Source organism: Papaver somniferum, chromosome 9 (assembly GCF_003573695.1).
Source record: "Papaver somniferum cultivar HN1 chromosome 9, ASM357369v1, whole genome shotgun sequence".
NCBI classification, from domain to species: domain Eukaryota; kingdom Viridiplantae; phylum Streptophyta; class Magnoliopsida; order Ranunculales; family Papaveraceae; genus Papaver; species Papaver somniferum.
Window position 1 is genome coordinate 79,815,553 of NC_039366.1, and position 27,052 is coordinate 79,842,604.

A 27,052-nucleotide genomic window follows, 5' to 3' on the forward strand; every position below is an offset into this window, starting at 1 on the left:
AGAAATACTTGCTCAATTGCTCGAATATTGATCCAGCTTTTAATATTCAGTAATCCACAGATTTGCTAAGTTGCTCGAATATTGATCCAACTATCAATATTCAGTAATTCATCAATAACTCATCGAATCGAGCAATACTTGCTCAATTACTCGAATATTGATTCACGATCAATATTCAATAATTTATCAGTAGTTTGTTGGATTGAGAAATACTTGCTCACTTGCTCGAATATTGATCCAACTATCAATATTCAGTAATTCGTTGAATTGAGCAATCCTTGCTCAATTGCCCAACTATCAATACTTTTCGTTGAATCGAGAAATACTTGCTCAGATGCTCGAATTTACGATTGCACATGAGCATAAGAAGCAACACGTTCAAATCCATGAATCACTGGGCATTCGTCAATCATTCTCAATTTAACAAAACTAAGACTCACTGTCTAATCAGTCAACAACTGACTAATTAAAACACGTATGCCTTGCAGACTCCACTATTTGTGAGACATCAATCACGTCACAAATGGGGGGATATCACTTAGGTTTTTGGTCTGGCGGTCTACGGCACGCGGATTCATCCACGACGAGAAATGTGCGTAAGTCGTGCAAACGGTTGAAGGATTTATCAAAGTAGAGGGTGCACGATCAGTAAAGTCTCCACACGACATGGAACTGACTTTACCACGATCTCTCACTTTCCCACTCTTTCACTCAAGAAACTGTTACACTTACAGGGATCAATGTGTTCGTTATTCTGACAATATAAATAAGTCTCTGAATCCACGATTGAGAGGGACAACATTTCTTCTAACAAGAATCTTACGAGTAATCACTATCGAGAATTTATCAATCCATCAGAGCTTATTCAAACTTCATAGTTTACAATTATTGCAGAAACCTTCAACACATCCGCAATCCTTGATCATCATTGATCCCACACAATTCTCAGCTTTCCTCCTACAGATCAACACATCTCCCTCTTTGTGACCGAATTGACTCTGAAACGGCCATTGACTTGGTTTAGGCTGGAGTCCTGCAGATTGATCTCTCGAATCTAAACAGTCCCTTTGCAGTGCATCTATGTGAGGTTCAGCAGTTTGCTCGGTCGAGGAGTCTCGAAAACACGTCTGTCTCTTCAATTCCCCAAAAAACCAGCAAACAGTTTTTCCCCATCCACACCCATATATCGCGTTTTGTTGTAGAACCTGCGTTTCCAAACATTTTCTGAACTACATGAAGCTACTAAGCGCTCAGCCACAACAGTACCAGCATTGTTAGAAAGGACCAGGATCGTCAAAAATGAGGATGCACATGAGAGTCGCGGGAGCAGACATCTCATCAACAAACAATATAACACCGGTCCTTCCGTGAGCATGGTAGGCGAAGGAGGAAAGAGGAAAGCCCCAGCGACGGAACAACAGTCCAAGCGTGCAACATCAGCACAAACAACTTCACCCCGGAAAGCCGCGGTTAAAAATCCTGTGCAAGGAACAGAAGATGTTGCTCCATATTTCCCATTTCCGATGAATGAAGTCATAGAACTCCTGGAATCATGGATTCAAGATGGCACAATCAAGTTACCTCCTCTCAGACGTTTGCCGACCGAGGAAGAAATAGTGAATCCTAAGTACTACCACTACCATAGATTCGTCAATCACCCAACGAGCGACTGCAACAAGCTGAAGCGCATTTTCAAAGAAAAAGTGGACGCGGGAGAACTCCAGTTAGAGAACGAAGGTGTGCGCAGAGATCCTCTTCCTGTTAGAAGCTGCATGATTTCTGGGGACTCCGTCCACAAAACCGTACAGTCTATGATGAAGCATTTATGTGAAATTCTGTAATTCTCCAAAGCGCAGCGTCAAGAATTATTTGCATCCCTCAACCGTGTTGCAACATGCAAGCATTTGTTTCCAAGCAAATAGGTCGTTCCCAAATCCCCATCTTTCTTGGAAAGCGCGACTAATAGATGCAACTGGGGAATCTTAACCGTCGCACATTTAAAGGATGTTGAGTTCGACAACGCGCTGATTGATGCAGCCTCTGATTTCAATATTGTCACCATCAAGACCCTGAGAGATGCAAAGGTTTCAAAGAAGGAAGCTGTTCACAGTCCCACCATAATCAAGAATTCAAAAGGAAAAGCCTGGGATGCTTGTAGATACATCAATCTTGAGGTTAGGGTGGAAGATGCTCTGACGCACGCTAAATTTCATATAGTTAAAGAATATCCGAGCTATGATCTGGTCCTAGGGCGCTCATGGATACACGATAATAAGGCGAAGCTAGGAGTATGCCCTTTACCGATGTCTGTACCTGAGAGGATCACCAATAAGCCGTCCGATCCTGAGGACTACTTGCTTCCATATAAACCACTCACGAACATGACGCGGCTTCCAGGAGATAGCTTGTCATCATATATCCAAAGATTCCAAGCCCAAGTAAGTCTTATTCAACAACCCTTTTTGCAATCAGTCACTCCTCCTTCCGCTAAGGCTTGGGGACTCGCTTCGATCAACAACCCTGCCACCGCTAGGAGATGTGAGTGGGATGCTGGTCCTTTCAAATGTTTTATCAAAAATTTAGAATCTGCCTCGGTCAAAGACAACCGGTCTCAGCATCAAGTAGTTGTACAACGCCCGAACCCATTTCAAATTGGAGATTTGGTAGTGAAGACTACCACGTTTCGAGTTGGAGACATGACAGTAAAGATGACCGCTCAGACTGACTCGCCTGTAGAAAAGGAAGACGAGCCATACCTGGTGGCAGACGTTATCTTAGGCGGTTACTGCAAGCTCATCAGTGTCGACAAACTGGAAGGCGTGACGGTTCACTCACGATGGCTTAATCCCTACAATACCTAAAATGTTGTGCTATCAATTCCTCCAGCATTCTACATACCCAAAACGCTGTGCTATCTTTCCTCCAGCGTTATCCATAGTCTTTCGACGATTTCCTCTTCATTCAACATTTTTAATTCCTCCAAAATGATTGGACTGTTTGCATTCATAATTATTAGGATTTCGATTTGTCAATTAATCAAAGTATTATTTCCTTTTTAGAAATCCCTTTACCTCCGAGTCATGACACAAAGTCTTGAACAAACGTAAAACCTTCATCATTACCCATCAGTCCAAACCAGAAAAAAGGAAACCCTAAATAGAAAAACATTTCATATCTTTCGGAAACATTGAGGAAATATATGCAGAGAAAAAGGGGAAGTGTTTTGAATGGCAGTCTACTCCAACGATGAAGCGGTCCTTCGATTACCATCTGACCAGGCAGACTAAACGGGCAGGTTCGTGGTGTTTCCATTATTGCATTACTTCTATCATGAGAATAGTATATGATCACATAAAAGCACATCACTGCCCATATGTCGGTTATACAGAGAAAATCTTAATATAACCCTGTTGGAAGATTTGTCTCAAAGTAATATGAATAAAAACCCTTGTTCAAACAAGCAAGCAAAAAGAGAAAGACCTTAAACTCAGCCGCCACTGAGTATAAGGAGAAGTGTTCACAAGATACGAGAAAGTACTTGGCTAAAAAAAAGAGAGAAAGGGAAACAAAGAGATCTAATCATCAAGGAGATCAACAGTGCCTTCGTCGTCGCCAGAAGGTATTTCAATACAGACGTCGTCGTTACAAGCCGCAACTGTCTCTTCCTTTGGGTTTGCCTCAGCTTCCCTGGATGTTGCCGCAACGTCCTCCACTTCAGCATCCTCTGCAGGAATTGCTTCCACACCTTCCCCAAAGCCCACTGAAACGTTGGAAATTGTAATGACAACCTTTGGACGCTCGGGTTCGTCCGTATCAGGGTCAAGGATTATCACTCCATCATGGATCATATAATCGTGCTTATCATCACAAGGTTGTTTATGTTCAACCCTTCGCCTTTTTAGCCGAGATGCAAACCTCTCAGCTCTCGCGCTTACCGGTGGTCTCGACGCTTCATCATGCCTCCATTTCTCCTCCCTGTCGATTGAAGCCAAAAGAGTTTGAGTGTGTTTTCGAGAGATGCGCAGATGCAGAATGGACATTCCCTGTATAGCATGACCAGCCTCACGAAGCGGAAGATCAATTTTATCCATCACCTCCTCGAACACATCAGCCTCAGGTTTATCGACTTCAAAGCTCTTTTTGGAGAGGTAACAAAGTAGTCATCACCAGCAGCCTCCATGATACACTACAAGGAGGAGTTACGACTATATCAATAACTAGTATATAAAAAAAAGATCAAAATCATCATCAGTCCGAAGAACAAATTGCATGATGAACACGGAGCAATACCTAGGATAAAAAGAAAGGGAATTCTACGATGGAAGGAAAGTCTAACGTCTTCTTTATATTTCGCAAACCGACAGGATCCCGAAAACAAAAGGAGTCTCTACTTACCATCCATGGAGGATACAGATGCGGGATAACAATCAACAGGATGCTTATCTATCTGAATATCTGAAGGCAAATGTCATGTGATGAGAGGAAACGTACCTTGCCCAAGAGATAAGCCAGACTCTATCCTGGTAATGCGCACTGAAACTTTTCCTGTGAATTTATTTTACTATCACCATCTAATGCTTACTCCGCAATAGTGTAACCATTACGTGCTAAGCAGGGGACTTAATGTTGATGGTAGATTTTAGTTCAGGGATAAAATTGTAAGACTGTAGATGGTGGATTTTTGACAAGGGATAAAATTGTAAACTCATAATTATACGAAGCTCTGATCGAGCAATCAGACGTGAGTATTGAGACATGAGTCTCTCATCGAATTCTCAACGGGGAGTACTTTCTCTCAGAGTACATGTAGATATGTAGTCTCACGACTGGACAACGACATATCTCATGAATACTGAACACTTTCAGTGATTATTTCTATATAGTATCACGAGATGGACGGCTCCTAGACAGCTTGCTCTGCTAGTATAGAGCGATAACGTCTTCAGGAACAAACAATGAGTTTACTCTGACTATATAAAGGATATGACTTACCGACAAGATCATATCAGGATAATTAATGCTCCTAGACAGCTTGCTTTGCTAGTATAGAGCCACAAATTTAATTATTCCTAATTAAGATTAATTCTGCCGTGACATTCACTACTGAATTCCCAGAATAATCTAGTATTGCTCATATTCCATGGTCGAATCCACGACTGGTCCCATGGAATGGCAATAAAAATTGCTCATATTCCATGGTCGAATCCACGACTGGTCCCATGGAATGGCAATAACAATTGTTCTGATTCTATGATCGAATCCACGTCTTGATCTCATAGAATATCAATAACTATATTATCTCATTACTCTGATTTCATGATCGAATCCACAACTGGTCTCATAAATGGTAATAGATAAATCTTAATTACTCCGATTCTATGGTCGAATCTACGATCCCATGGAATGGTAATGCTCACTTTATTATTCTGAATTCATAGTTGAATCCTCAGCTGATCCTATGAATTAATAATAAACATCTTATTACTCAGTTTTGCGAATTATTCTTCACTGAATTCCACAATTAGTAATAAATAATCAACAACCGGGCGTCTGAGCTACCTCTAAGTAAGCCCTGATTCAAATGGTGAATGTGTATTCAACGACGATACACTAACAGTCACCGCACGAACGAGTATTTCAAAAATACAACGAAACGATGAACCTATGCAAAATAAAGAAGAAAATAATAAATAATTAAAAATATTGACCAGGGTGCTGGGAGCACGAACACACGCCCGACCGTGTCGTGGTCAATCCCACACCAGTTTTATATTTTAATGCATTTTTATTATTTTCCATGATTTGATGAAAATTCTCTCATTTTATCAAATCTCCTTCGTCTCGAGGAAACTCCTCGGTTTCATGGTACTTCCATAAATCCATAAAAAATAATATAAAATTAAGGAAAGGAGTGTGGGGCGTGACCATTGGCCAACCGGCCATGCCTTGGCCCCAACCGGCCCCACACCCCACGGTTCCTTATTATTTTATTATTATTATTATTTCTCTAATTTAATGAAAAAACTCCTTAGCACAAATCATCATATAATAATAAATAAAATTATGAAAAACTTGTGGGACCGGGCCACTAGCCGGCCGGCCATGCCCTAGCCGGTCCCACACGCCCTTTGCTTTATTATTTTATTATTATTTATCCTATTTTTCCTTGAATTCATCAAATTCCTTGATTTTATGGTATTTCTCTCAAATTAGGAAAAATTCCCTCAAATCATCAAAAATACCTAAAAATATTACAAAATTATGAAAAACTCGTGGGACCGGTCCATAGCCGGCCGTGCTTCCATGGTCCCACATGCCCGTGTTTTTATTATTTTAATATTTTGCTTCCATGAACTCATGAAAACTCCTTCAATTCATGGAAACTCCCTAAATTCATCAAATTTCTCAAAATTCATGAATTTTTCATAAAATCATCAAAATATTATAGAATTAAGGAAAAGGCACCACGGGACCGTGGTCACGACCGGCCGACCATGCCTTGACCACGGCTGTCCCACGCCTCCTTATTCCTTATTTTATAATTATTATTCATCATCTCATGGTGTTTTCCTCAGTTTCGTCGAAACCCTAATTTTGGCATATTTTCTCGAATGGATGCTCAATTGCATGCCAGAAAATATCAAAATTCTCAGGACTGAGACGCGGACGCCTTGGGAACACGAACACGCTATCTTGACCGACCAAGATTGGCTCTTTGGCTCACGGAAGCCGGTCCCATCAATTTTCACAGTTTTGACCTAATTTGCACAATTGCTCGTATTAGGTCCAAGACTCTTCCAAACACTTTGGATTTTCATGAAGTGATCGTCAGGCGATCACGTGACAACCCAGGGCCGGTTTCATGACTCCATGGTCGGTCCCTCGCCTCGTCATAATTAATTAGGTTTTTTCACCTAAGGCTCAGACGAGCATTTTTGAATAAATGATTAAGCCAGCATTTAATCATTCTTCCACCAACAAATCGTCAACTCTTCAGGAGTTCTTCGTATTTGCTAACGTGAGCATATGGACACTACATGGTTGATCCACGGTCCCATGTAGTCGCTCCCTCCTTCGTCCCATGGTTAAACTTCTGACGAACAATGAATTGATTAGGGTTTCTGAATCCAAGGATCATCATTCCAGATTCCAACCTTAATAATTTTACGACGGCCTCATGGTCATTAATTTTATTAATTATGCTCGGTTCAACGACCAGTATTCTAATTAATATTTTTTGTAAGCTGCCAATAATCCATCAGATGAGCAACACATGCTCAGACGATCAAATATTCAACAATTCATCACATGAGAAACACTTGCTCAGATGATAAATATTTGCTCAAACCAAGGAATATTGGTTCAACAATCAATATTCAACGATCCACCGAATGAACAATACTTGCTCACTTCATCGTAAAAATTATACCTCTGTCTCATGACATGTTCAATTCATGAGTTTCAGAACATCATGTTCGACACTCAGCAACTACATGGACTCATCGTCCCATCAAACCACGAATTCATCAATTGACTAACTAACCACGAGACGTCAATCGTGTCACTTGGGGGGATATCACTTAGGGTTTTGGTCTGGCGGTCTACGGCACGTGTGTTCAAACACACGATGGAATGTGAGCAAGTCGTGCAGTCAATTGAAGGAATTCACGAGGTAGTGGGTGGAAAATCGACCAAGTCTCCACACGTTGAGCAATTGGTTTCAAACACGATCTCCACTTCCCCACTCCTTTATTCCATCAACTGTCACACTTCATGGGATCATGGTGTCTAAAATTCCAACAGTATAAATAAGTCTCTGAATCATGATTGAATCATCAGCATCAACAGTATCATCAATCTCACGTCTCATCGACAACACGAGATCATCAACTCATCAATTGAACAACTACTCTCAATTGAGAAATTTCAATCATTTAGAGCTTATCATATTCAGAATTCACACACCCACAATCTTTGATTACCACTGATTCCACACATTTCCCAGCTTCCCTCCTACAGATCAACCCATCCTCTCTTGTGACTGAATTTATTCTGGAACGGTCATTGTCTTGATTTAGGCCGGAGTACTATAGATTGATCTCTCGAATCTAAAGCACCCCCTTTGCAGCGGTGCATCTGTGTTAGGTTTAACATTTCGCTCGGTTCGAGGAGTCTCCTCCGTACGGTCGTCTCCTCAATTCCTTAAAAAACAGCAAATCGTTTTTCCCCATCTACAGATTGGCGACCATAGTGGGAGATCATTATATCGGTTGCAATCTCAATTCGGCAGGATGGTCGGTCTTAGGTATGGTTCAGTTACCAATCCGGGTTCAACATCCAACTCTAACATTGCAAGTCCTAGTGGTACTCCCAGCAAGTACTACTCCTATTAACGTTGCAGACTCTAGTGGTAGCGCTAACACCACTCCTCCGGCTAGCAATGTCACGTCACATGTTACTATCACTCTTCCAAGCACTGGTGCTCCATAGATCGCCCCTGCAAGTGACGACACTGGCTCCATCAACAATCCACTCTTCGGTTGGTCTCCTGAAGAAACCAGAGAAAATCAGCTTGATCTCATGAAGGTTCAGACTGACGTGGCAGCAACACTAAAAGAGTTGTATGCTTATCTCAAAACTCTCACAGACAATTTTGCGTCTGAACGAACTCAGCCTCAGCGCGAAAAATGATAAGCTAAAGAAACATCTTCAACTGTTGATCCTGAAATCTCTCCAATCCATGTTGTACAAGATGAAGATTTCCGCAAAGCTGCAGATGACTCTCCAGCAAAGGAACTTGCAGGCTTCATCGCTCGTGAGAACCTGGAACGCTTCATGGAGGATCGAGGAAAATACAAAGCATCATCTGTTCATCGTTATCAACCTTCATACCCCGTTGCTATGCAAATAATTTCTTTCCCGAAGGGCTACACTTCCCCAACGTTCGCACTATATAATGGAACATGGAGCGCTCGAGAACACGTCTCTCGATCCCTGGAGGCACTAGGAGAGCATGAACAAAACTAAATGATCCCAATCTACAGATCCTTTCTCTGCGACTCCAGACTCTCTCAGAACTTCATGAAGCAGACAAACGATCAGCGACTACTACACCTGCTTTGCTGAGCAAAGTCTACAAGGTCGAGGAACCTCGGAGCAGCCGATGCCTGATCAACAAACAATACAATGTCCAACCTTCCATGAACGTTATTGCTCAAGCAAAAGGAAAGCTCTTGCTCAAACATGAGACATCCAACACCTCATCCTACAAAAGCATCAAGAAAGGATAACCAATCTTACACAAACCTCGATCCGGAATTAACGAACGGGGAGATGATCAGACATACTCAAACTTATCATGAAGCAGTGATCCAATTACTAGAAGTCTGGGTTCAAAATGGTGCAATCAAATCGCTTCTCATCATAGAGAGCCAACTGAAGAAAAATGAAGAAACCCAGGTACTGTTGATAATGTTTTTGATTGTCGTTGTTTTTTTTAGTAAATAGGATTCGAACTCTAAAACTTGTTAAGATTAATTTTAAAGGAATAAAATAAAGAGTTACTGGGTCTAGGATTCGGCCAAACTCATAACAATAGGTTCAATTATTCATTCTCAAACAATTATCGCTCGACAAATAAAACAACATCAACTCTTATTCTTGCCAAGGTAGATTCTCCAAACATTAGTTATAAATCGTAAGCATGGGACATCAAACATCTAAGCAAGCATGACCCATCTAATAAAATAATAACTAATTTTTTCAAATCATAATTCTATTTTAATTAAGTGCAAAAGTCAAATAGAAAGTAAAACAAATTCACCCATGTATGAAGTCTGGCTTCCTCCGTCGACCCAGTGTTGGGGTCTAGCTTCTCATGATAAAAACACACTAAAAAATATGATTTATAGCTTAAACGGTGTTTTTATTGATAAAACAATGAATCTGCAACGCTGTATAGGCGTTACAGAAATCACTGTTACAATATTTGTTGCAAACTGAAGCTACTTGTTACAATGGACTGTTACAAAATTTAAGACACTAGGATGTTGGAAAAATAAGACACTAGAAATAACGACAGCAGTTTGCAGTCCTATTTTCTTCCTGGCTTATTCTTCCTGCAGGTGATGATTCACTCTGCAACCTCCTATTTTATGCTCAGTCCCTGCCCCAAACTCTCGATGTTACTTCTACGAATCCTGTGAAGCCTATTTATACTCATGACACCTTCAAATCCTCCGATTAAATGCAAATATCTTCTCATTATTTCTCTTGGAAAAACTTGAGATTTTCTTTCCTTCTTTACTTCTGCACGGCTTCTGCTGCTGTCAAATATCTTCTACATGAATTATTCTCGCAGAAAACAAACTCCAATACGTCACAGAGTGAGTCAAACACGAGCAGTCACAGGCCATTTACACAGTAAACATGGGAATATCTTACACCCTGTCGGATCGAGTTTGGAATGGGAATACTCTTCGTGCGCTGTTGACTGAGTTGGCTCAAGATATCTTTCCTTGTTTAAGATATATCGAAATCCTTCCGTAATGAAATAGAATCCAATAATACTCGATATTCTTTCCTTCCCTGTTGTATCGTGTGGACACGATATCTTCTTTTTTTTTCGATTCCAGGTCACTTACCGGTCCTGTTTTAGTGCAACAGGATAATAGCAAACCAAATCAGCAACTGAATCCATGTAGAACTCATGCAAACCAAATCCAGGGAATACCGCAGAAACCAATTTGTTTGAACTCTCTCTGTTTTGTTCGAATTTGAGTATCCATCCCAACTGAATCGAAACCATCACATATACCATCCATGTTTTGTCCAAACAGGCCCGAAGTAACCAAATCCAGCGCTCGAGTCTTACTCAAACTTGTCCAAATTGTTAACAGGGTTTCCGCCGGAAGATAAACCCGAGAATCTGTTGAATCATTAAATCCACTATTCTAGCCAATTCTGGTCCAAAAGAAGACCATTACCAGCCCTGTTGAGTTTAATCCAGTCATCCCATGAAGTTTCAGCCATTGAATCTAATTAAATTTCCTCCAAAACACGAACCCTAATCTGGTTCGCTGCTGCCAAAAATTCCCGCCAAAACTGAAATTTGAATTGTTGAAGATGAACTCCCCCTTAATCCTGTATGGGTGTCCCTTTAGCACTTGTCTTATGGGGTGTAAATAGTAAGGAAGGTGGCCCTTAGCGACTGGACGCCCCTTAGTAATTGAGGTGCCCCTTAACCTACATCGAGAGTCCGAATAACATGTGTCCTCCGGGTGCAAATAACAGTTTTTCGAGCCAATTCTCCACAAGAGATTATTCTTCCAAAAACAACTAAAACAAGTTTATTAGTGATAAAAAGAGTCCCAGCTAATGTATTTATGGGTGAAAATACATCGCACTTTCGTGCTTATCAAATTCCCCCACACTTACATTTTGCTAGTCCTCGAGCAAAACAGAAAACTGACCCGCTACACAGCTGGTCATATAATAAGAGACAGAGACCCGCTACACAGCTGGTCATAATTAGTTTTTTTTTTTAAGACCCGCTACACAGCTGGTCATAAATGCAAGAAAAAGAAAAGACCCGCTACACAGCTGGTCATAACCCTAATAATCATAATAATTATATATATATATATAGACCCGCTACACAACTGATTATTATTATTATTATTATTTTTTATTTTTTTTTTGGAGACCCGCTACACAGCTGGTCATAAAATGCAAGGAAATTCCTGAAAAAGAAAAGTAAAACGTTAACCACTCCCCCACACTTAAACATTACATTGTCCTCAATGTAATTGAGTCATCCAATGCAAAATTTAAGATGGGAAATCCATAAGATGAAAAAAAGTAAACGAAAATATAAAAATAAAAATAAAATAAAATACACCTACTGGAATGTACAAAAAAGGATCCCCAAAAATTAACAACCTGAAAATTTGGGGATCGACCCAAAATACAACATTTGTAAATGATAGCTTCACACTTATGTTATAACGATGCGGAGACACTGAAACTATCAAAAACAAAGATTTACCCCTAAACCAAGTTTTTACTGCACAAGGAAGTGCGTAAAGAACAAAATATGGGGATACTATTGAGACTGGGAAATTGTCAATTGGCTCATGCACGTATTAGAAACAGGACCCTCTGGGTATTTTGATCAAAGTATTCCAACAAAATTTTTGAAGCACACAATTCTAACCCTAAATTAGGTAATTTTTGGAAGTCTAGGGCTAGAAACACCTGTAAGTCGGGTGAAAGTTTGCGAGATAGATTCTCTAAAAATTAGCAATCATTTACACAATCATCACAGGGTCATCTATATATTCAGTATGGGACAGAGAGTCACTACATGATTCATCATCATCATCAGCAAATAATCTTTGACATTCAAGAACTCTCAATCTTTGTTCCAAACTAGGTGGTGTGTGTTTATAATACTTCTCGTATATCTCTAAAGGAGATTCTTCACTTACCACATGTGGATCAAAAACTCCATACCGTTGCCTCTGCATGTATTCACCAAGCGTCATCTCAGATGAGGATGCATGATTTGAATTTCTACGCTTATTCCGCCAGTCATCGTAGATGACGTCTCCTCGGAAGAAGTCATCATCCTCAAAAATCCCTGAAAAAAATACAAAAAGAAACATAAAAAGGAAAAAAAATAATCTAAAATAAATGAAAATACTGTACAAATATAAAATAAAAATAAAAAAAAAACCTAAAAATTAATCTAAAAACAAATCCGCGTCGGCGGCGCCAAAATGTTAATGTTTTTGATTGTCGTTGTTTTTTTTAGTAAATAGGATTCGAACTCTAAGACTTGTTAAGATTAATTTAAAGGAATAAAATAAAGAGTTACTGGGTCTAGGATTCGGCCAAACTCATATCAATAGGTTCAATTATTCATTCTCAAACAATTATCGCTCGAAAAATAAAACAACATCGACTCTTATTCTTGCCAAGGTAGATTCTCCAAACATTAGTTATAAATCGTAAGCATGGGACATCAAACATCTAAGGAAGCATGACCCATCTAATAAAATAATAACTAATTTTTTCAAATCATAATTCTATTTTAATTAAGTGCAAAAGTCAAATAGAAAGTAAAACAAATTCACCCATGTATGAAGTCTGGCTTCCTCCGTCGACCCAGTGTTGGGGTCTAGCTTCTCATGATAAAAACACACTCAAAAAAATATGATTTATAGCTCAAATGGTGTTTTTATTAATAAAACAATGAATCTGCAACGCTGTATAGGCGTTACAGAAATCACTGTTACAATATTTGTTGCAAACTGAAGTTACTTGTTACAATGGACTGTTACAAAATTTAAGACACTAGGATGTTGGAAAAATATGACACTAGAAATAACGACAGCAGTTTGCAGTCTTATTTTCTTCCTGGCTTATTCTTCCTGCAGGTGATGATTCACTCTGCAACCTCCTATTTTATGCTCAGTCTCTGCCCCAAACTCTCGATGTTACTTCTACGAATCCTATGAAGCCTATTTATACTCATGACACCTTCAAATCCTCCGATTAAATGCAAATATCTTCTCATTATTTCTCTTGTAAAAACTTGAGATTTTCTTTCCTTCTTTACTTCTGCACGGCTTCTGCTGCTGTCAAATATCTTCTACATGAATTATTCTCGCAGAAAACAAACTCCAATACGTCACAGAGTGAGTCAACCACGAGCAGTCACAGGCCATTTACACAGTAAACATGGGAATATCTTACACCCTGTCGGATCGAGTTTGGAATGGGAATACTCTTCGTGCGCTGTTGACTGAGTTGGCTCAAGATATCTTTCCTTGTTTAAGATATATCGAAATCCTTCCGTAATGAAATAGAATCCAATAATACTCGATATTCTTTCCTTCCCTGTTGTATCGTGTGGACACGATATCTTCTTTTTTTTTCCGATTCCAGGTCACTTACCGGTCTTATTTTAGTGCAACAAGATAATAGCAAACCAAATCAGCAACTGAATCCATGTAGAACTCATGCAAACCAAATCCAGGGAATACCGCAGAAACCAATTTGTTTGAACTCTCTCTGTTTTGTTCGAATTTGAGTATCCATCCCAACTGAATCGAAACCATCACATATACCATCCATGTTATGTCCAAACAGGCCCGAAGCAACCAAATCCAGCGCTCGAGTCTTACTCAAACTTGTCCAAATTGTTAACAGGGTTTCCGTCGGAAGATAAACCCGAAAATCTGTTGAATCATTAAATCCACTATTCTAGCCAATTATGGTCCAAAAGAAGACCATTACCAGCCCTGTTGAGTTTAATCCAGTCATCCCATGAAGTTTCAGCCATTGAATCTAATTAAATTTCCTCCAAAACACGAACCCTAATCTGGTTCGCTGCTGCCAAAAATTCCCGCCAAAACTGAAATTTGAATTGTTGAATATGAACTCCCCCTTAATCTTGTATGGGTATACCTTTAGCACTTGTCTTATGGGGTGTAAATAGTAATGAAGGTGGCCCTTAGCGACTGGACGCCCCTTAGTAATTGAGGTGCCCCTTAACCTACATCGAGAGTCTGAATAACATGTGTCTTCCGGGTGCAAATAACAGTTTTTCGATCCAATTCTCCACAAGAGATTATTCTTCCAAAAACAACTAAAACAAGTTTATTAGTGATAAAAAGAGTCCCAGCTAATGTATTTATGGGTGAAAATACGTCGCACTTTCGTGCTTATCAACTGTCACCTTCATAGATTCATCAAATCATCCAACAAATAACTAGAAGGTTGATCCATAATAGCTTCAACGAGGGACTGAAGGAGTACACAAGAGTCGTCTCCCAATCAGATGCTTTACACTCTCTCTGAACAACCTATCAAAGAGGCAGTTTAATCCTGGTCGAACGTGAATTGCTCTATCTGTCGAAGGCATGAAGGAGAGACATGTTCACAGCACTGAACACATCATGTCAAGAAGTCCATTCCGAAAATACTTCTTGAGCCTCCATCCACGGACCAAGAGGTGTACGACTGGGGACCGCTTACCACAGTCAATCTCAGAAGAAATGAATTGGGAAGAACGTTGATCGATGCTGACACCGCCATCAACAACATTCCACTGAAAACCATCGGATCCACATGCATCACTCAACAAGAAGATACTCATGCTCCATCTCAATCAGAAACCTTGAAGGAGCGCTCGGAAATATTTATAGCTACATCATTCTCAAAGTGAACATAAGTTCAACCTGGACAGAAACCAAGTTTCACATAATCAGGAAGATCCAGGATATGACATGTCCTTCGGAAGAGCGTGGATCCACGCTGAAAAGATGGGTACTTACAAAGCGCCTTTGGTTACATATCTCTCCAACAAAGAAAATTCTGATCCAGAAGATTTGACGGACATTCCATCATCAGAGCACTTGGAGGAATTTCGAACTTTGACGAGATTGAAACAAGAACCTGCAAAAGATGCATAGACATTCATCAAGAGGTTCCACACTCAGGAAAGTCTCATTCCTCCCGTGTCTACGTCATTTATTTCCTCACATGCTATGTAGCATGGGGACTTAATTCTGCTAGTAACTCTGCAAGACGTTATGAATGGTAACTTCACCGCATTAGTATTTTACCAAGTGGTTGAATCTGACATTTCTCTGAATCGATCACTGAGACGTTCATTGCTGAGATGATGTCCAAACATGGCAAAGAACACTTTGGGAGTTCCTACATAGCCTTGCAGGAGCGTCCATGTGTGCCACAAAATTAGAAAGCTCTGACTTCTGCACAAGTGTTGAATCCCACTGCTGCAACGAAAGGAATGCTGAATCAACATAATAAAGTCGGGGCCCAGACGATCAAACCTAAGACATGCTCAAGGGGTATGACGCTTCAACGCTCAATCATCTAAGAATCCTTCAAAATTGTACTCCCAATCAAAGAGTACACCTTCGATAATGGCGCCTCTGGATTCAACACAAATATCTCGACACTGATTCAACACCAGCACGACACTACATTCGATAAGTCTTCATTATCTCATTATAAGACTTCTGAAGCAGATGCAACATCATTCACACATGAATGTTACCAACTCCTTCAACATACACTGTGCAACCTGAGGTGATTCCGTGAAACTTCATCGACGGGACTTCTCTACATCACAAAACCCTACATGACTGAGGAACTTGTTCCCTTCACCGATATCGAACGGAGATTTCTGTTGCTATCTTCCACAACAACGTGGATTCACTTACAAAGCCGCTTAACGATACAGTCATGCTTTCAGCAGAACTCAGGTTGAACTCCCAGTATACCGTATTCTCAACTCACTAACTAGTTCGTGAACGTAAAAGGCTCACTGGATGAAGGAACAAAAAATTATATCTATAATCATAGTTCTAGCCTTTTCGGTCTTTAGAGCAACTTCAACTATGGTATCAACATCAATAATAATCTCTAGAGGAACACCATCCATGATCCTAGCATCGACAAGGATATTTGGAGCATAATAATTCATGGTCTCAGCACCAGCAACGGTCTCAGGAGCAACATCCTCATGACAAGGCTCCATCAACTAACCATTCTCTGAAGTATTGCTTGAGGAAACGTACTTCTCGAAGCACTAATGATTCATATCAAGGCGTGTAGACATGAAATATGCTCACATGAAAGTCTTTCTGAAGATTGCACGATGGGCGGGAACAACACCAAAGTCTTCTACAAGATGTTCTCATCACCTCTACAAATGAGATACAACATACTTCAGCAAATGGGTTTACAAAAACGTACCAACGAGTGAGGAATGAGACAATACTTCCTCAACAAAAGATGTTCGTTTATGTCTCTTATACAACCTACCAAAAGGGCGCATCAATCGGACGTACGAGTTGAAAGATATGGCCTTTACCGTCAGGTCTACGAAATCTGAAAAATTTGTACGGGATTAAAAAATACAAATGTGCACGTTTCGTTGGATGACCTATACAACTCCAAATTGAGTGATTCTTGTCTCATGGGATAACTCAGTCTCTTAGATTCAAAAGTTGGGGTCAAGCATCAAATTCCGACGTCGTATGAGGTTCCTACATCTTCCAGAGCGTACAATATGCAAGCAGCAATTCTTAGACGGTATTCATGACTTCCACAGTCGATCGGTGTCCACCAGGTCATTCCACTAAGTACTTCATCAAGGTACCTCCAACTTCGACCATCTAGGTCTTTACATTAATTTTCTACCTGGGTCCTCTATCCAAGTCTTGCCAGAAGAAGAGAAAACGAAGAGGAGAGATCTAACCAAAATACTGGGAACTGACGATCCACTGATCATGACGACCAGTTTCACAGTCCAAGACTCGTGGCACCAGACTCTCATGTGCTAATCATTCATCATAAAAGTAATGCTACCATCGGGACATGAAACCATGGTCATTACATCATCCTCTCTCAAGAGCAACCTCAGCTATGGTCCCATGACCAGGGTTTCAGAAGCGATGTTTCTACGACTGACAGAAGCAAGATGGCACTGCAAGCACCATGATCATGTATCAATCAAGGGGTACTGATCTCAAACGAATCAACGACATTAAAATCCTTCACCAACCGTTCAAGACACAAGCGAATGGTCTAAGAACACAACATGAGTGTTTTACAGCAAGCTCGGCTGAGATGATTTTACACTGTCCTGTACAAACCGACGAGCTGGGAGCAATTGGTGAAGAATCGAGGAATGGGTCATATACCATTCTGTTCGTATGAAGGTCCTCTACAACATATCCAAAATTCAAAACAATTGGATAAACGAGCAAAGAGTTGTGGCCAAAACATTGGACCACATGCCAGCTGAAAATTTACTGAAGGTCTCCTAGAAGTTTACTGTTTCATCGATTTCACATCCTAAACATGCTCGGAACTCAAAAGGCTTCTTTGTGAAAGTTTGGAAATTTCCTGGGCATGAGGATACATGGGTCGACCGCGAAAATCCGACATCGGACGGAGATTCTACAACAATTTCAACGAAGACCTAACTTCTGAATTTTCTGATGACGAAATTCTTCATTCATCCAATCAGGAGCTACACCATCAACACAAAGCCGAACTTCATCTTCAGCCGACAGTCTCACTTGCTGAAGTTGGCGGTGCTTCTGCTAATGAGGGACGACTCTCGGATGATCGAGAGACATACAATATGTCAGCTTCCAGTGTCTCTGAAAGGTTGATTTTCCTCAGTATGAGCATCCGTAGAAGTCTTCATCTTTGACTTGATATTTTTGGAGCGCTCTACGGAAGATCCCGAAGAGTGGTTGTAACCAGAAGTCGCCACTATCTGAGGCACAAGGCATAGAGTCATGGATATACCAATAACAAACACGCAACAAAAGTGGTAATCCTCAACTCTTACTTATTTATGGTTTCAAGAACCTAGTGATAATAACGTAAAAACCTCGAAAAACTTGCTCGCTTCTTCAAACTTGCCAAGACGAGCAAAATTTATTATTTAAAGTCAACACCTGACTTTGCGTGAAACTATGAATAATTCACATAACCTTTCATGTAAACATTCGCTACATGTGTGCATACACTATAAAATCGCAAAACTCATACATACATTATTTCATCACGTATACAATTGCTTACTTTCAACAATTGCTCAAAAATCATGACTTGATTTTCATAAAGCCGTGAACAACCCACGTAAATTTTTACTATGTGAACACTCACTGATCTTCAAAAATTGTTCAGACGTCCATTCTACAATTGTGAAAACTCACATATACACATTATTTCACCATGTATAATTGTCTACTTTCAACAGTTGTTCAAAATCAAAACATTGATTTTACAAAATATATATATTCAACGTGAAACTCACGTAAATTTGAAAAATATATCTATATATTTTTGCTCCCTCGCACGAGCATCTGTCTTTGAAGCGAGAGTATATTTTCAAAGATTTCTGAAAGCTCGAAGATAAAATTTTTCATGAAGGCTCATAAACAAAATTTTATTACCAATAGACGTCTGTCAAAAAAAAAAAAAAAAAAACTTTTCTCTCGTACGAGCATCCACCTTTGAAATGATAGTTTATTCCACTTTGTGAAATCTCACATATTTAAAATATAAAATTCTGGTTTTCGTGAAAGCTCATAGACGAATTTTATATCATTAGACTCAGGTCTATTTTGTTTGTTCCTTAAACTAACGAACGAACGAGCGTCTATTCATAAAACAAGGATTTATTTTCATGGGCCCATCCCCCGAATCCTAAAACGACCAAGGTCCTGTCGTCCAAATCAGCGGTTCAACGCCAATCTATGCTCATCAGACGATGATGCTCTATCATGCCACTTGGATCTTCATTCAAGTCATGGTATGCTCATACTATCGAAATCCGATAACGTCTTAACTTACGACTAAGTTCAATTACTTATATTGTTTATGACTGGAAAATCATCATTTAATGCTGACTGAGGAACACAGATTTCCTTAGTAAGTAGGGTACTTAATGTAGATGGTGGATTTTCGACAAGGGCTAAAATCGTAAACTCATAATTATACGAAGCTCTGATCCAGCAATCACACGTGAGTATTGAGACACGGGTCTCTCATCGAATTCTCAACGGGGAGTACTTTCTCTCAGAGTACATGTAGATATGTAGTCTCACGACTGGACAACGGCATATCTCATGAATACTGAACACTTTCAGTGATTATTTCTATATAGTATCACGATATGGACGGCTCCTAGACAGCTTGCTCTGCTAGTATAGAGCGATAACGTCTTCAGGAACAAACAACGAGTTTACCCTGACTATATAAAGGATATGACTTACCGAAAAGCTCATATCGAGATAATTAATGCTCCTAGACAGCTTGCTCTGCTAGTATAGAGCCATAAAGTTAATTATTCCTAATTAAGATTAATTCTGCCGTGACATTCACTACTGAATTCCCAGAATAATCTATTATTTCTCCTATTTCATGGTCGAATCCACGACTGGTCCCATGGAATGGCAATAACAATTGTTCTGATTTTATGATCGAATCCACGACTTGATCTCATAGAATAGCAATAACTATATTATCTCATTACTCCGATTTCATGATCGATTCCACAACTGGTCTCATAAATGGTAATAGATAAATCTTAATTACTCTGATTCTATGGTCGAATCTACGATCCCATGGAATGGTAATTCTCACTTTATTATTCTGAATTCATAGTCGAATCCTCAGCTGATCCTATGAATTAATAATAAACATCTTATTACTCAGTTTTGCGAATTATTCTTCACTGAATTCCACAATTAGTAATAAATAATCAACAACCGGGCGTCTGAGCTACCTCTAAGTAAGCCCCGATTCAAATGGTGAAGGTGCATTCAACGACGATACACTAACAATCAACGCACGAACGAGTATTTCAAAAATACAACGAAACGATGAACTTATGCAAAATAGAGAACAAAATAATAAATAATTAAAAATATTGACCAGGGTGCTGGGAGCACGGACACACGACCGACCGACCGTGTCGTGGTCAATCCACACCAGTTTTATATTTTAATGTTTTATTATTTTCCATGATTTGATGAAAATTCTCTCATTTTATCAAATCTCCTTCGTCTCGAGGAAACTCCTCGGTTTCATGGTATTCATAAATCCATAAAAAATAATATAAAATTAAGGAAAGGAGTGTGGGGCGTGACATTGGCCAACCGGCCATGCCTTGGTCCCAGCCGGCCCCACACCCACTTCCTTATTATTTTATTATTATTATTTTCTAATTTCATGAAAAAACTCCTTGATTTCATGGTATTTTGCACAAATCATCATATAATAAAAATAAAAAAATTATGAAAACTTGTGGGACCGGGCCCGCCGGCCGGCCATGCCCTAGCCGGTCCCACACGCCCTTTGCTTTTATTTTATTATTATTTTTCCTATTTTTCCTTGAATTCATCAAATTCCTTGATTTCATGGTATTTCTCTCAAATTAGGAAAAATTCCCTCAAATCATAAAAATACCTAAAAAAATTAAAAATATGAAAACTCGTGGGACCGGTCCATAGCCGGCGGCCATGCCTCCATGGTCCCACACACCCGTTTTTATTATTTTAATATTTTGCTTCCTGAACTCATGAAAACTCCTTCAATTTCATCATGGAAACTCCCTAAATTCATCAAATTTCTCAAAATTCATGAATTTTTCATAAAATCATCAAATATTATAAAATTAAGGAAAAGGCACCACGGACCGTGGTCACGACCGTCCGACCATGCCTTGACCACGGCGGTCCCACGCCTCCTCATTCCTTATTTTATAATTATTTTCATCATCTCATGGTGTTTTCCTCAGTTTCGTCGAAACCCTAATTTTGGCATATTTTCTCGAATGGATGCTCAATTGCACGCCAGAAAATATCAAAATTCTCAGGACTGAGACGCGGACGCCTTGGGGACACGAGCACGCTATCTTGACCGACCAAGATTGGCTCTTTGGCTCACGAATCCGGTCCCATCAATTTCACAGTTTTGACCTAATTTGCACAATTGCTCGTATTAGGTCCAAGACTCTTCCAAACACTTTGGATTTTCATGAAGTGATCGTCAGGCGGTCACGTGACAACCCAGGGCCGGTTTCATGACCCATGGTCGGTCCTCGCCTCATAATTAATTAGGTTTTCTCACCTAAGGCTCAGACGAGCATTTTTGAATAAATGATTAAACAGCATTTAATCATTCTTTCCACCAAAAATCGTCAACTCTTCAGGAGTGCTTCGTATTTGCTCACGTGAGCATATGGACACTACATGGTTGATCCATGGTCCCATGTAGTATCTCCATTCTTCGTCCCATGGTTAAACTTCTGACGAACCATGAATTGATTAGGGTTTCTGAATCCAAGGATCATCATTCCAGATTCCAACCTTAATAATTTTACGACGGCCTCATGGTCATTAATTTTATTAATTATGCTCGGTTCAACGACCAGTATTCTAATTAATATTTTTGGTGCGCTGCCAATAATCCATCAGATGAGCAACACATGCTCAGACGATCAAATATTCAACAATTCATCACATGAGAAACACTTTCTCAGATGATAAATATTTGCTCAAACCAAGGAATATTGGTTCAACAATCAATATTCAATGATCCATCGAATGAGCAATACTTGCTCACTTCATCGTAAGAATTACCTCTGTCTCATGACATGTTCAATTCATGAGTTTCAGAACATCATGTTCACTCAGCAACTACATGGACTCATCGTCCCATCAAACCATGAAGTCATCAATTGACTAACAAACCACGAGACGTCAATCGTGTCACTTGGGGGGATATCACTTAGGGTTTTGGTCTGGCGGTCTACGGTACGTGTGTTCAAACACACGATGGAATATGAGCAAGTCGTGCAGTCAGTTGAAGGAATTCACGAGGTAGTGGGTGGAAAATCGACCAAGTCTCCACACGTTGAGCAATTGGTTTCAAACACGATCTCCACTTCCCCACTCCTTGATTCCATCAACTGTCACACTTCATGGGATCATGGTGTCTAAAATTCCAACAATATAAATAAGTCTCTGAATCATGATTGAATCATCAGCATCAACAGTATCATCAATCTCACGTCTCACCGACAACACGAGATCATCAACTCATCAATTGAGCAACTACTCTCAATTGAGCAATTTCAATCATTCAGACCTTATCATATTCAGAATTCACACACCCACAATCTTTGATTACCATTGATTCCACACATTTCCCAGCTTCCTTCCTACAGATCAACCCATCCTCTCTTGTGACCGAATTTACTCTGGAACGGTCATTGTCTTGATTTAGGCCAGAGTACTACAGATTGATCTCTCGAATCTAAAGCACCCCCTTTGCAGCGGTGCATCTGTAAGATCAGAATCTCGCAACAGTGATATCTTAGCGAAATTATCAACAACACAACACAACAGCGTCGCATAACAATTTCAGAAATGATATAATAAACGACGTCAGCTAAAATCATGAGAAAGATGTGATGGTCCTGCGAAAATTAGAGAGTTTGCGAGATTAACATTTGTAAGGTTGCGAGAATGTCGCAAGCCATATTCGAAAATAAAGGACAGATTAGCTGTCATCCACTATGTACTTCCCTATAAATAGTCGTTCAATTGTAAAGGAAAGAGATATATCTTTTTGAGTAAGAAACAAGTAAATAGGAGAGAGAAAATCTAGAGCAGAGGTCATTCTTGATTCCTTTATCTTTTCTTGTAAGAACATTCAAAGATTGATCAATAAAATTAAGAGTGTAAATCTAAAAATGAGTTGAATAATAATGAAATCATATGAGGGGTGTAGTGTAGGATTTCCTGCAACTACATAATGGCGCTAGAAACATGGACTTCAAGATCGAAAGTTGAAGATTGTTGTTGAGAATGTTCAAATCAAGAAAGTGATTAAATAAATCAGTGAACCAGTTAAAAGAAAGATGATTAGAATTAATGAAGATGACAAAAGATTGGAGTGTAATATGATAACAAAAACGATGGTTAATGAATTCCATGAAAACATCAAAGGAAGAATACATAAACGAAATTTTGAAGGAAGGAAGGTTATGGCGGTAGAAAAGACATCACCCTTGAAAGATTGGGAAAAGCAAAAAATTACATTCATGGCGGCAGAAATACCAAAAGAAAATTTGAACCACACATCTCCATTGGTTATTACAGTGCCTATTACGCGAAAAGAGAAGGAGACAACAACAAAATCCATGGAGAATGGATATTGAACAGAACTTTAATCGATACAGGAAGTTCAGTGGATATAATATTTTATCATGCATTCCGGGGAATGGGATTTAAAGATGAAGAAATGTCCAGTTCAACATATTTTGTTCACGGCTTTGGAAAATCCACAACAAAACCTAAAGGAGAAATAGTGGTACGAATTCCACTTGGAGAGATCGAAACACACGTAACACTGTGCGTGGTGGATATGGAATCGCCATATAATATGTTATTAGGAAGACCATGGATACATGCGATAAAAGCTTAGTATCAACGTTGCATCAATGTATTAAATTCCCCAACCAAATGGAATAGGTGAAATCAGAGGAGATGTTGACAATGCGAAATTATGTCATCAAATTGAAGTAAAGCATTATGAAGGACAAGCAAAAAAAACAATTTCGCAGAAAGTTGGCAAAGGAAGCAAAGAAAAGAATTTAGAGTATATATGATAAGGGCAAAAGAAGGCAAAGGAATACCCAGCGAAATTTCGGAGGAAGGAGAAGGACCTGTGAAAACAATAAAAGAACCAACACCATGGGAGAACCTAAACCCAGTTACACTGCCGCAGAACCAACAAAAGAAATAAACGTTGGGACTATAGAAGAACCTCTAATATTGAGAATTGGAACCAAAATGGATGTGGAAGAAGAAGAAAGAACTGTTAACCTGTTGCGAGAATATAATGTTTTCGCAGGAAGCATGGATGAGATACCGGGAATAGATCCATCAATTGCATGCCACAAGTTGGAGATTAACAAAAATGTGAGACCATTTAAACAGAGAATAAGAAAAATTGCAACAACTTACCATTCCCAAATAGAAGAAGAACTACAGAAAATGCTTGATGCGGGAATCATAAGAGAAGCTAAATACCCAGAATGGATAGCGAATATGGTCATTGTCCCAAAGAAAAACAAAGGAATCAGGATTTGCATAGATTTCACTGATTTAAACAAAGCTTGCCCCAAAGATAGTTTTCTTACCAGATATTCCTCAAATGGTGGAATCCGCAGCGGGAAACGATAGAGTATCGTCTTTAGATGGGTACAAAGGGTATAACCAAATCCCTCTCGCTGAAGAAGATCAAGAACATACTGCTTTCTTCGCCCCTAGAGGTTTATATTGTTACACGAAAATGCCATTTGGTTTGCGAAATGCGGGAGACATACCAAAGAATGGTAGAGAAGGTGTTCGCAAAATGGATACACAAAACATTAGAAGTATACGTGGATGACATGTTAGTAAAGAGTAAAGAAGCTAAAGACCATGTACAAGACCTGAGGGAGATTTTTGAACAAATGCGGCAGTATAACATTAAATTGAATCCTGAGAAGTGTACTATTGGAGTTGCATCGGGAAAATTTAGGCTACATTGTATCAAAGGAAGGAATACAGGTTGATCCAGAAAAAGTGCAAGCAGTTCGTGACATGCCAACACCAGCAACAATAAAAGATGTACAAAGTTGAATGGGCTTCTAGCTTCGCTGGGGAGATTCATTTCGCGATCATCAGACAAATGCAAATATTTTTTCGATATACTCAAGAAGGGTGCGAAATTTAAATGGACTGATGAATGTGAAAAAGCTTTTCAAGGGATCAAAGAACATCTTATGAATACAACTATTTTACAAAAACAGAATCAGGAGAAGAATTATTGATCTATCTTGCGACGACGTCGCATGCATTAAGTGTTGTGTTATTGCGAGTAGACGCAGGAGTGGAGAAACCCATTTATTACATTAGCAAAACTTTTAATACTGCCGAGAAGAATTACTCAAAGATTGAGAAGTTAATCTTAGCATTAGTTTATGCATCATTTAAGCTCCGCATATATTTCAAGCGCATAAGATAAAGGTATTAACAAAAGTACCAATTGAATCAGTGATGAAGAATTCTAAAAGATCAGGAAGAGTGGAGAGATGGAATGCACAAGTAGGCCACTTTGATATTAAATATGAAATTTGTCTTCACCAAAATCACAAGTTGTTGCAGATTTCTTGGCAGAATTTCCTTTAGAAGAAGATGAAGCAGTAGAAGAAATGATGGATATAGAAGAAGAACACGGAGATCCAAAAGATTTATTAACAGAACCAAATAGATGGGAGATATTGGTAGATGGATCATCAAATGGAGAAGGAAATGTTGGAATTGTTTTAATTTCGCCAGAAGGAATAAATGGCTTTTTCATTCAGATTGGAATTCGCATCCACTAATAATGAAACGTATGAAGCTGTGATACATGCCTTAAAATTCGCAATAGAAATGAAACTAGAAAATGCCAGGATCACTAGTGATTCGCAGCTAGTTATTCGCCAAATAAAGGGAGAGTATACTACAAATGAACCATCCTTGAAGAAATACAAGAAGCTCTTGAAGAATTGTCAGCGAAAATCCCAAAAATAAAATGGAGGCACATTTCAAGAAAGATAACAGACTCGCAGACGCTTTGCTTTCATCTCAAGCATGATGACAGATCCAACTGCGAGATGCATAAAAATACAAACACTTCTGTCACCATCAATCAATAAAGAAGAAGAAGAAGTGGACGTGATGATAATAGACAATGAAGAAGAAGAACAAACGAACAATATCGCAGACTGGAGAATGGAACTTCATGCATATTTGGCGAAAGGAGAAACACCAAGAAATAGATTGGAAACACACAAATTAAAAAGCAGTGCAACGAATTATGAATTAAGAGAAGGTTTGCTATACCGAAAATCCTTTAATGGACCATCACTCAGATGTTTGACACGAGAGGAAGGAGAAAAAGTGCTAAAAATGTTACATAGTGGGGATGCTGGCAATCATAGCGTGGGAAGATCTTTGGCACATAGAGCAAAAATGCAAGGATATTACTGGCCATACATGCACGAAGATGCCAAACAAATATCAAGACGTTGCGAAAATTGTCAGCGGCATGGAAAGAAAATACATGCACCTGGAGCACCACTATCATCTTCAACCAGTGTGTGGCCTTTTGGAAAGTAGGGTTTAGATATTGTGGGACCATTTTTACCAGGTTCTGGACAAAGAAGATATTTAATAGTCGCAACAGATTATTTCACAAAATGGACAAAAGTGAAGGCAGTACAGCATATTCGCGACAAAGATATCTTTACATTCATATTCGAAAATATCATTTGCAGATTCGGAATTCCTGCGCAGTTGGTATCTGATAATGGAAACAGTTTGAAGGACAGAATATAGAAATGCTACTTAATGCATTCTAGATAAAATGTGGAAAGTCTACTTTGTATCCACAA